General features: G+C 43.9%; 1 pseudogene; it reads left to right on the top strand.

Annotated features, from left to right (window-relative positions):
* The first annotated feature begins 337 nt into the window (after positions 1 to 337).
* On the top strand, positions 338 to 9,823 carry LOC145521896 (inositol-3-phosphate synthase 1 pseudogene; annotated as a pseudogene).
* The last annotated feature ends 3,057 nt before the right edge of the window (positions 9,824 to 12,880 follow it).

Here is a 12,880-nt window from a genome sequence, read left to right as displayed (position 1 = left end):
CCTCCCAGAACCGGTCAGAGTCCAGATGCCAAATATCTGACGCCTTGCCCATCACCCAGCCCAATCTCAAATCCCCATTCCATGAGCACTTTCCTGAACCTGCCCAGTGTGTGCTTTGGAAGCTGTAGGTCTATCATAAGCAAGTTTTCGTATATGCTTATACACTTCTTTAAACCTGCTCCTCACTCTCTTGTCTAACTAAATCATGATTCTCAAATGCTGGTGTCATAAGCATCACCTGGGGTATGAGAGCAGCTGCAGCAGCCTCTTCTCCCACCTTTTTGCCTCTGACTCTCAGGGGGGCAGCAACTCCCTGATCAGGACCTCACTGACCACCATGGTCTCCAGGTCAGGCCAGCAGTTTGCAGGTGGCTGCACCAACGTGCCAGAGCACATGGCCTGGATGGCAGAGCTGCAGCTGCAGCACCATGCCAGCACCTGTAAGTGGGTCTCAGCAGGAACATGGGTCAGACTTGCTGTTCATGAACAACAGCACCAAGCTTGTGCCGCACTTTGTGCCCCAGAGTGAATGACACACGGAGGGTTTCCAGGGTCTGAAGGAAGATGGGGCACTGGAGTTCACCGTTGAGAAGTCCCCTTAGGGACTGGAATCTCTCAGTGTCACCAGCTGTGCTGGGTGTTACATGTACTGGGAGTGAGAGGTGGCCAAAGGGGAACCACATGCAGAAGAAAGATGAAAGGAAGACAGATGCTGCAACTGTGAACGTCTAGACCAACAGGCCAAGAGTGCAAGGGGGCACCCCAGGTCCAGACACGCTGCATCTGCCAGAGCATCCGCCACACATGGCTTCCTGTCCCCTGAAAGTCTCCAGCTCACCGGGAAAGCCTGACTCCAGGGAGGTCGATGAGATCCAGGGCCTTGCCCTGCTTTAGAGACTGAGAATTGAGCCCCAGTGTGGGGACATACTTTTGCCAACAGGAAAGTTTCCAGGTGCAGACATCAATCTGCAGAGTGACAAAGCAGGGACAGGGCGGGTAGGGGCAGCTGGTACTGCCATGTATCTCAGGCCAGGTCCACACTGTTGGCCCCTCTTCCCCCGTGGGTTGGAGTGGTGGTGAGGCAAAGGAACTCCATCCATGCTCTGCTCACATGCACAGGAGGCCTTTGGAAGAAATTCCCTCTAGGGCCTGCACGCTTTACCCAAGTCTCTGCCCCCAGAATCTCCAGCCTTTGAAAGTGGCCAGAGTAGAAAAGGTGTTTTCCTTTTAAAGAGGGATATGTAATAATAATATCTGCCATGCCAGAATGAAAAGATAAGGCATGAATCAGGATCATGGGTTCAACCCACCGGTCACTATATTCCATAGGACAGAATCTCTCCGAGGTAAGGTCAGAGTTTTTCCACGTCGTCTCCTCATAACCCACTCCTCCTGAAACAGGGTGCCAAGAACCGTCCCAAGAAGTGTGTTATGATGATAGGCAAAAGGGCTGCTCCGGGCAACAGCTGCAGACCTGCTACTCAGCTGCCCACTCCCACTCATACAGCCTTCTGAGCCAATACACTCATATGTATTTGCTCCCTTAGAAAATCGCACCTTGCATCCTGCTGTCTCAGAATGCCAACTGGACTAGTTGTGTGCAGATGGTGTATCTTGAGTATTTTAACTTTTTTCTTAATATAAATATTCTGGCTTTGTGTTTTCATCTAAGGCGCTCATTCCCACATGGTAGTCTCAGGGATAAGAAGGAAGCGGCTCTGGGTCTGCTCAGCGGGACCCTTTATTGCTCTCACCACAGAGCACAACTTTTTGGAGTATACAGCCTGTTGAACCACCTCAATTTTGCGAAGCAGAGCTGGCTTTTCTGCAGTGGTGTCCTCTTTTTTTTCCTTTATTTATTGATGTATTTATTTTTGGCTGTACTGGGTCTTTGTTGTTGTGTGGGCTTTTCTGTAGTTGCTTCGAGTAGTGGGGGCTTCTCATTGCAGCGGTTTCTATAATTGCGAAGCACAGGCTCTAGGCACCTGGGACTCGGTGGTTGCGCTCCCGACTCCAGAGCACAGTCTCCATAACTGTGGTACACAGGCTTAGCCACTCCATGCAGTGTGGGATCTTCCCAGATCAAGGATTGAACCACCTTAGCAGGCAAATTCTTTACCACGAAGCCACCAGGGAAGCCCCTCAAGTGCCCTCTTGAAATCTCTCCACCTTCAATATTTCATGGGAGGCTAGGTTTTAATTTGGTTGCCCCATGACTTGATCTCCTACTCCTGGAAGATTGGAAATTGGTCTGAACAGGAAAAGGTAGGGCAGAGAGGTTATAAGAAGCTGAGGCAGGTGAAGGGCACCGAGAAAAAGCAGAGAATGGACGCCAGTTGCCTACGTGATAAAGGTCTCCTATTCCAGGGCCTGTCATCTCAGGACACAGCCGTCACTCTGCATACCAGATCCATCCTTCACTGGATGGGGCCAGGCCTACTATGCACAATACAGAGTGTGAGAGTGAGTCTGTGTGTGTGTTTATTTTAACGTGAGCTGGGAAGGGCAGATGCTAAGCATTATACCTTTGTACCCATCCCATGCTACCCAGGGATGGATATACAAAGCAAGGACTAAAATCCTTAACCTTTAAAAATTCTAAGCTTTTTCTCCTTGGCTTCCAGAAAGACCACAGCAATGGCTTCTTTTGATAACAGTAACCAGTGTCCTGGTGTGCAACAGCAGTGATTAACTGTTGTGGGAGTTCAAAGAAAAAGAATTTCCTTTACACACTGAGATCACCATAGACCTACCTCGCTGTGCTGAAATCAGCGAATGCCATGGAGAGCACTGGAATTCTTGTCTCCCCCAAATGCCACCCCCCACTGCCAGTTAATGCATCTGTCAGGGCCTTGTAGGACTGACACCACCCTTAAGGCAGAAAGCAAAGAATTAAAGAGCCTCTTGTTGAAAGTGAAAGAAGAGAGTGAAAAAGTTGGCTTAAAACTCAACATTCAGAAAACTAAAATCATGGCATCCAGTCCCATAACTTCATGGCAAATAGATGGGGAAACAATGGAAACAGTGGCAGACTTTATTTTGGGGGGCTCTAAAATCACTGCAGATGGTGACTGAAGCCATGAAATTAAAAGACGCTTGTTCCTTGGAAGCAAAGCTATGACCAACCTAGACAGCATATTCAAAAGCAAAGACATTACCTTGCCAACAAAGGTCCATCTAGTTAAACCTATGGTTTTTCCAGTAGTCATGTATGGATGTGAGAGTTGGACTATAAAGAAAGCTGAGCACTGAAGAATTGATGCTTTTGAACTGTGGTGGTTAGAAAAGACTCTTGAGAGTCCCTTGGACTGCAAGGAAATCCAACCAGTCCATCCTAAAGGAAATAAACCCTGAATATTCATTGGAAGGACTGATGTTGAAGCTGAAACTCCAATACTTTGGCCACCTGATGCGAAAAGCGGCCTCATTGAAAAAGACGCTGATGCTGGGAAAGATTGAAGGCGGGAGGAGAAGGGGACGACAGGGTCGGCATCACCAACTCAATGGACATGAGTGTGAGCAAGCTCCGGGAGTTGGTGATGGACAGGGAGGCCCAGCATGCTGCAGTCCATGGGGTTGCAAAGAGTCAGACACGACTGAGCGACTGAACTGAACTGAATGGTAGGACTTCAAAAGTTACTGATTCGGTGACTACTGGTTGGCCTACTTAGTGTGGAACTAAAATGTGTTGGTCTTTCGCCACTGTTTGCAAATTTCTATGAAGTAGCTCCTACTACCCAATGGGGTGTACATGCTCCAAGAGAAAACTAACCTTTCAAAAACTCTGAAAAAGTGGTAACTCCAAAGCTAAAATTTTAGTAGTTCTCTTTTTCCCAACTCATTTTGTAGAAGTAAAGCTTTGGATTCTCCTATATGGTCATCTGGCTACCTAACTACCAACAAGATTCATATCAGAGGTCAGCAAAATTTTCTTGTTAAAGAATCAGATGATAAAGATTTTAGGCTCTGCTCACTTTAACAGTCTGTCAAAACAACTCAAATGTGCTTTTGTGGCTTGAAAACAACCACAGACATGATAGAAACGAATCAGCTGTGTTTCAATAAAACATTATTTACAAAAGTAGGCAGCTGACTGGAGTTAGCCCATGGGCTATAGTTTGCTGCCTTCTGATGTAGACTAAATATATGCTGGCAGAGGTATCTGTGGTCTTGTAATGTTGCCAATATCGAGATAGGACCATTATTTCTTGTAAACGTAGAATACCCTCCTTTATTTTCTCCAAGAGTCTGGTTGTTGCGTATTTTATTTTAAATACAAGCATACACCTAAGACCAAAATATTCAGAGTTCAAATAAATAGGCAGAGAAAAACGTTATGCTGTGACCCTCAGATCAAATAATGTTCATGCCTTTATTATTTTACACATATTTGGGGATACCTATGATATAAATTACTGTGCTAAGTATTACACAGGATGCATATGGGTAAGATTTAGACTCTTTCATCAGAAAGTTAAGACCCCAACAGGGAAAAATAACACCTTCATAAGCATATATAAGATATACAAATTAACATGTCACAAAAGAAATAAAAATACATTTCTCTAGATGATGGAGAAATTATTCTTGATTGACTTGAGGAAATGTAGAATTTTGAGAGAGAGATCAAAGCCCTTTTCATGAAGGAAATATGATATATATACCAGGTCTTATAGTCCTAGGCAAGTAGAAATTAGAAAGGCAATACTGAGAGAAAGGACATAAAAAACAAAGAAAACAACATAAACAAAAGTCCAATAGTGAAAAAAAAGCAGAGACTGTATGGACTAACAATGAATAATTTGTGCAATCTGAAGCTTATACCATTTCTGAGCCCTATTTAAGAAAAAAATACAACATTATATACAAAAATAAATAACATGTTTGTAATGAGAAGTCACAACAAATGAGAAACTTTTTAAAGCACGCAAATACTACAAATATCACCAGATCCAGACACTATGGAACACTGGAATTGTGTTACCACCTAACACACCCTCCCTGGTGACTGGCTAGCCTCATCAATCCTGTCTCCACAGGACAAAGGAGATAACTCGGGCTTTCCTCTAGCACAGTTGATCTTACTGTGTTTACCTGCAATAGTAAATAAAAGTTTCTTTCCACTTCACAAATTATCTACTAATAATGGGTAAAATTTTAGGACAGCTGTCAAAATTTAGGAAACTCTTTATGTGATATTTCGGGTCATTTCAAAGCTTTCTGTGCAGTGACTAATTGGAAATATTCCTTGGACTGATGATAAATCTATTGTGAGTCATTGATGTCCTCATGGAGTGGCACATCACCAGTTTTATGTTATTTTTGTTGGAGGAAGTATTACATGTCCAGAATTTAAATCTCTTATCAATGTGCTCATATGTCACGCTTCATCATTAATCAGATTATCAAATGGTTCGAGAACCTATTCAGTGGGGACTTTGCTGGGGGTCCAGTGGCTAAGACTCTGCACTCCCAATACAGGGGGTCCCAGTTCAATTCCTGGTCGGGGAACTAGATCCCACATGCCACAATACAGAGCTCACATGCCACCACAATGAAGATCAAAGATACCAAGGGCCACAATTAAGATCCAGTGCAGCGCAGCCAAACAAATAAAAAGGACCTATCCATTAAGTTCATTTGCAAAGTAGTTCTTTCCCTTAGTGAATTTAGAGAGCAAACACATATGATGAAAAAGCCTTCAGAAACGTAATATCTGTTATCCACTGAACACTGAATAGCTTTAATTACAAATTCTGTATTTCTGCAGTTTGGTGATTTTATTACCTCTTTCAATAATCAACTGCACTAGTAGCACTTCAGTTGTTTTAAATGTTTAAAAAATTTGAACAAAGTATGTACCAACTTACAAGGTCATAAAATTAATACTACATCCACTTGATGCATAACAAAATTTATCATGACATATTTTTAGTGACATCTAGTGTTTAAAGGGCTTCATAGAGTAAAGTGAAAGTCGCTTAGCTGCATCTGACTCTTTGCAACTCCATAGATTTATACAGTCCATGGAATTCTCCAGGCCAGAATACTGGAGTGGGTAGCCTTTCCCTTCTCCAGGGGATCTTCCCAACCCAGGGATCAAACCCAGGTCTCCTACATTGCAGGCGGATTCTTTACCAGCTGAGCTACCAGGAAAGCCCTCACAGAGTAAATATTTATTTATTTATCATAGAGTAAATAAACATGCAAACAATTTAGTTTTAAAATTTGTGTCAGCATATATACTTCGATTCTATATCCCAGTCATTCCATCTAAGATTTTATATTAAATCTGACAATAAAAGAATTGTAAGACTATGTGAGCTTACAGAAATTAACTGTCATGAAATAAAAGGAATTAAGTCATCCCTTCACTAATTTTATAGGAGATGTCAATCAGAACAACAGCTATGTAAGACAAACAGACAGGCAAGAATACCCAATAAAGAAAAGACAACCTCTTCAATAAATGGTGCTGGAAGAACTGGACAGCTACATGTAAAAAAATGAAATTAGAATGTTTCTTAACATCATACACAAAAATAAACTCAAATGAATTAAAGACCTAAATGTAAGGCCAGAAGCTATAAAACTCCTAGAGAAAAGCATAAGAAAACACTCTTTGACATAAATCACAGCAAGATCCTCTTTGACCCACCTCCTAGAGTACTGGAAATAAAAACAAAAGGGACCTAATTAAAATTAAAAGCTTTTACACAGCAAAGGAAACTATCAATGAGGTTAAAAGCCAATCCTCAGAATAGGAGTTGCAAGCAAAGCAACTGACAAAAGATTAATCTCCAAAATATACAAGCGGCTCATGCTCCTCAATATCAGAAAAACAAACAACCCAATCAAAAAATGGGCAGAAGATCTAAACAGACATTTCTCCAAAGACATACAGATGGCTAACAAACACACAAAAAGATGCTCTACATCACTCATTATTAGAGAAATGCAAATCAAAATACAGTGAGGTACCACCTCACACCAGTCAGAATGGTCATCACCAAAAAATCTACAAACAGTGTTGGAGAGGATGTGGAGAAAAGGGAACCCTCTAGCATTGATGGTGGGAATGCAAACTGATACAACCACTATGGAAAATAACATGGAGATTTCTTTGAAAACTAGGAATAAAACTACCTTATGACCCAGCAATCCCATTACTGGGCATATACCTGAGAAAACCATAATTCAAAAAGACATGTGTACCAAAATGTTCACTGCAGCACTATTTACAATTGCCAGGATATGGAAGCACCCTACACATCCATCAACAGATGAATGGACAGATGTGGTACAAATGTACAAAGGAATATTACTCAGCTGTAAAAAGAAAGGCAACTGAGTCAGTTGAACTGAGGTGGATGAACTTAGAGCATGTTATATAGAGTGAAGTAAGTCAGAAAGAGAAAAACAAATATCCTATATTAACACATATATATGGAATCTAGAAAAATGGTACTGATGAACCTATTTTCAGGGAAGGAATGGACCCAAAGGTAGAGGACAGTCTGTGGACACAGGAGGGGAAGGAGAGGGTGGGACACATCCAGAGAGTAGCACTAACATATACTCACTACCATGTGTAAAATAGCTAGCTAGTGGGAAGCAGCTGTGTAGCACAGAGAGCTTAACCAGGTGCTCTTGTGATGACCTAGAGGTGGGCTGGGGGAGGTGGGAGGAAGGCTCCAGACAGAGGAGACATATGTATACTTAGGGCTAATTGGCATTTTTGTGCAGCAGAAACCAACACAACATTGTAAAGCAATTATCCTCCAATTTAAACACACACACACACACAAAGGGACTCATTTTCATTGAAATGCCCAGATAAAATGTTTAAGTCTTAGGTCTAGAAGGATATGTTTGAATCAAACCAAGTTGAACTAAACTGTTATGTGTTATCTCTTTAAATAAAACAAATTTATTTTATGATTAACTTTATAGCTCTATTAAAAGTTTTATAAAAAGTTTTACTTAGCCACCTGCTGCTGTCCCCGCCGACTCCACACCACTCCTTGTGATGGATGAAAACCGAGTTCAAGGTTGAGAGCCCGCAGGGGACTACAGCGGACGCCATGGGCTTATATTAAGTACTGGATCACATTAGTCAACCGCGAAGCCAGGTCCACGTCCTTCACCCTGCGAGGCGCCCGGCTGGTGCCCCGGCTCGGGGTCCTGCCCGGCTGGGACAGGAACAACTGTTCCAGGCTGAGCCCTGCCATACTGGACTGCACCTGTCCTGGGCCACCTGCCCCCGCCACAAGGAGGCCAGCTGCAACCACTGGCTGACGCCCGCGGCCCTCGTTAGCCTGAGCCTGGACAACAAGGGCCAGGAGCTATTCATGACCTTCAGCTCAGTGCTGCCTGTGGTGGTGCTCGACGACCGCCTGTTCTCCCACTCGAGCATGATCCTCTCTGAACCTGCAGGAGGTGACACGGCACTCACAGGCCTGCAGGAGCAACTGTGGCCACTCTTGGAGACTCTGAGCCCTCTCTGGTCTGTCTGTATCCCCACCGCCCCCCCCACCCCCCTCCCACCCCCCTCCCACCCCCGCGCCCCCTCCACCCCCGCGCCCCCCCCACCCCCCTCCACCCCCCTCCACCCCCCTCCAGCCCCCTCCACCCCCCTCCACCCCCTCCACCCCCCTCCACCCCCCTCCACCCCCTCCACCCCCCTCCACCCCCCTCCACCCCCTCCACCCCCCTCCACCACCGCCCAGTTCCTCACAACTAACCAGAGCGCGCACGCCGACGACGTCATCCCGGGCACGCGCACGCACGCAGCAGCCGGAGGAGACGTCCTCGCAGTGTGGACCGCGAACACTGAGCACTTCTGCAAAGTGCTCCTGGGTCTCAGTGACACCGCTAAGACCCTGCTGCGCACCGTCTAGCTGGGCCTGGAAGTGTTGCCCTCCACGCTCTCCAGGGTGGCCAGCATCTTGAAGGGCTGCGCTTTCCTTGGTGGGTACCCACGGACCACGCCAGTGCCTGGTACCCTGGAGCTCACGTGGTAGCGCCGTGTTTTTGTGGGTGGAGACGACTATCAGTCGGGCCAAACCAACGTCAGGTTCGTGCTCGCGGACTTCCTTATTGTCTCTGCCCTCAAGATCTTGTCCATCGTGAGCTACAGCCACCTGGCAACAGTGACGGGCAGAACCCGTCGGCGCAAACACAGCTCCGCTCCAAGGAGGTGTCCAAGAGCAGCGTGGTATACGATGTGCTCGTGCACGGTGACGCAGCGCTCTACAAGCAGGGCGAGGAGCGGGATCACTGCATGGTCATCAAACACGTGCTATACGTGGGCGGCAGCAAGCGTATCCTGGATGAGTACACAGCAGAGCGGATGCTGGGCGGTACCAACACACCGGAACTGCACAACACGTGCGAGGGCTTGCTCCTGGGCAAGCCCCTCACGCCGGACCTGGTGCTGCTGATCAGACCATGCCGGCACGTGATCTTCTGCACAGATGTCAACCCGGAGCCACAGAGCTTTCACCTGGTGCTGTCGCTGCTCAGCTTGGCTTCCTCTTGCAAGCACAGCTTGGGTGATGGGGCAGCCCGGTGGCCAACCCACTCTTCCACCAGCACCAACTGCATCTAGAGTACCCCCAGAGTCTGCGTGGGGATCCCACTGCAGAACCACGCGCTTCTGGAGCGCGAGATGAAGCGTCCTGTCCTCGAGCGAGTTGGGCTTGTGGCCACTGCCTGCCCTGTGCCTTGCGGGAAAGGAGCAGCGCCCACCTCCCCCAGTGGCTTTACTGGTGACACCAATGGGCATCCGCAAGCTGAGGCACCCCAGATGCCCACCACCTAAGGCCGTGACCATACAGCTACCCCGTAACTACTGCTATACCCAGTGCTCCTCAGGCCCCCGGAAGAAGTAAAGCTAGTGCCGTCCCAGGGACAGGGCAGCTTGGCGGTTACAGTCCACGGGGTCGCAAAGAGTAGGGCACGACTGAATTGACTTAGCACGTATTATCAAAAAGAAAAAAAAAATTAAATAAAATAAAAAATTTTACTTAGTAAATCAGTAGGTCTATGATAACCAAAACCAAATGTTTAAGTTCTTTAATCAAAACACAACTTGCTTGATTTTAGTATTTTATCCATAACAAATAATACCAGGTTAACAAAACAGAAGTTTATTTAAGCTGGTTGTTATGTGTGTGTGAAACATATAAAAAACTAAAAAAAAATTCTGTAGTCACAATGAGAAAAAAAAAGGGATATGGGTAACAAATTTGTTCTTTCCCTTCTTTTTACTATTAATTCACTGACTGTCTAAAGCAGCTGAATTTACATGCTATTAAACTCATGTTGCTCTTAGAGGATAAGACTGAGACAATGAAAACAAGTTACAGCTTTTGAAAAGCGATGCATACTACAGATACCACAAGATCCAGAAAATATCATCATCATTTTACCCTCAGCTAATTAAAAAAAAAAAAAAATCAGAGTAGGAAACTGTACTCCCTTAGGCTCACACTGGCCTTTGTAAGAATGCAACAATGCCCCACAACAAGGATTCTCACTGGACTAAAGTTAGTGCTTTTAAGTTGAAGTCACACTCCCACTTGGGTCCTAGGAGACTCAGGCACACGTAACCCACATCTCAATTTACTTGTGTCTGCAAAGACAGTCACTCCCAGAATGCTCAGTCTAGGCCAAGCCTGCACAGGCCAGGAGCCACTCTACCATGTATGATAAGACTATATCTTTATGGTCCCCCGGGAAGTTATGGAAAAAAACAGATAAGTTACTTCGTGTGAGATACTGAACACCAGTCAATTCGAAGGGAGGAAAAAGAAATGAGGTAAAAGGCAAGTGAGTGGTGTCTGGCTGGAAATTCCCTTGCTTAACACTGAATCTTGGAGAGCAGCAGTGGCAGTAGGTGTGTGTGGGTTTATGTGCGAATCTGTGTGTATTAACTGGCAAGCAGCACAGATAAGCCACTTGAACTAGTAGAATAGAGTACATTTTGCTGTGAATTCCTCTCTGATCCAAAAGCATATATATCTTTTCTCTCATGTGAGAGGCTCTCAACTAACTTGCTATACCTTCCAGGTGCTCAAAAAATATACTCTGAATGATTTTTCCTTTTAAAAATTTCTAGTGCAAAGGAGAAATTTTTTTATGGGTAGAGAGGAAGCAATTTTTACCTCATTGGTTTCTGCTTAATCCAGGTGCTATTAAATTCCACCTACTGATTAGAGTTTCAATGTGAAAAGAGCTCCCCCAAAATGTTTCTTGAATTATTCATCCTTAACCCTAATAGCAATGTGTATTCTGGTTTCAGTGAATGGTTAAATCAGGTCTGGCAATTCTAACCTATAGTCAGTTAGAGCACTAGTCCTCAAACTGACTGTAGAAGCACAAACAAGAAAAAATATCACAAATTTGATCTGCTATTGTGTTTTGCCCATAGTCATCATTTTCTCCTCTAATTAGTTCATTTAAAATTGTTTCAAATGTGATACAGTGCATTATAAAACCAAAAATATTTTAAACCAAATATTTTAAAACTATATGCTATTTTAAAATTTTTTCCAAAAATAAGTTTATTGGAAAGTTACATATTGTATTTTTTTACTTTAAGAATTACTTTTTATTTAACCCATCTATTCTATCTTCTTTTACGTGTAGAACTTCTCAAGCAGAAGAAAACACTTTTTTAAAGAATCATCTAAAAAGCCCCAATCATAACTACTTTCATTAATTCTTCCCAATATTTCACAATTTTCTTTGGACAGAAATTCTTCCTAGTAAACACATATTCTATTTTTGAGTGTTTATGACATATTCTCAAGATCATACAGGTGCTAATTATCACTTCTGTGGCAATCACAGGGCTTCCCAGGTGGCACTAGTGGTAAAGAACCCGCCTATCAATGCGGGAGACATAAGAGACACGGGTTCAATCCCTGGGTCAGGAAGATCCCTAGAGAAGGAACTGGCAACCCACACCAGTAATCTTGACTGGAGAATCCCATAGACAGGAGCCTGACAGATTACAGTTCATGGGGTCGCAAAAAGTCAGACACAACTGAAGTGACTTAGCACAGCACAGCATAGCACGTGGCCATCACATTACAATACACGAATGTATCAAATCAGCATGTTAAAATGGTTCATTTTAAATGTCCAGTAGAAAAGAAAATCATGAGTTGTTTATTTGGCTTAATAGTGTTTGGGTTTTTACCAATTTACCAATGGTTACACCAATATATTCAACACATTAGAAAGGATAATCTCGAGGCTTTCCAGGTGGCTCAGAATCTGTGGTAAAGAATCTGCCTGCCAATGGAGGGGACACAGGAGATGCGGGTTTGATCCCTGGGTCAGGAAGATCCCCTAGAGAAGGGAATGACAACCCACTCCAGTATTCTTGCCTGGAAAATCCCATGGACAGAGGAACCTGGCAGGCTACAGTCCATAGGGTCGCAAAGAGTCGGACATGACTGAGTGACACAGCATGCACACATGCTTTAAATTTACACAGCGTTATATGTCAAATATATTGCAATTTGAAAAAATACCTGAGATCATTTTCTAAAGTTCTGTACTCAAAGAAATTCAATCTTAGTTCATCATTGCCTTTCATACATGTGAAAAATAAGCTTTAAGATGCCTTGTGAAGTTTTTCTCTATTTGGTAAATAAGTGTTTCTTTTTTCCAGGTCTTCACTGTAAGCTCTCTAAGACAACATATTTTATTTACTTAAATATTCATTCATTTGTTCATTTATTTAACGTTGAAATCCTTTCTTGATTCCAGAAAAGCTTAAAAAGCTTACCCCTTAAATTACAGATTTAAGGGATAATTTTCAGGATAAAGCACAAAGGAAATCAAAGGTAAGAAAACATTTAAAAAT

The sequence above is a fragment of the Giraffa tippelskirchi genome, chromosome 9, assembly GCF_054371585.1.
Source record: "Giraffa tippelskirchi isolate mGirTip1 chromosome 9, T2T-mGirTip1v1.2.pri, whole genome shotgun sequence".
NCBI classification, from domain to species: domain Eukaryota; kingdom Metazoa; phylum Chordata; class Mammalia; order Artiodactyla; family Giraffidae; genus Giraffa; species Giraffa tippelskirchi.
Note: the sequence above shows the minus strand (reverse complement) of the source record. Positions and strands in the feature narration are given on the sequence as shown.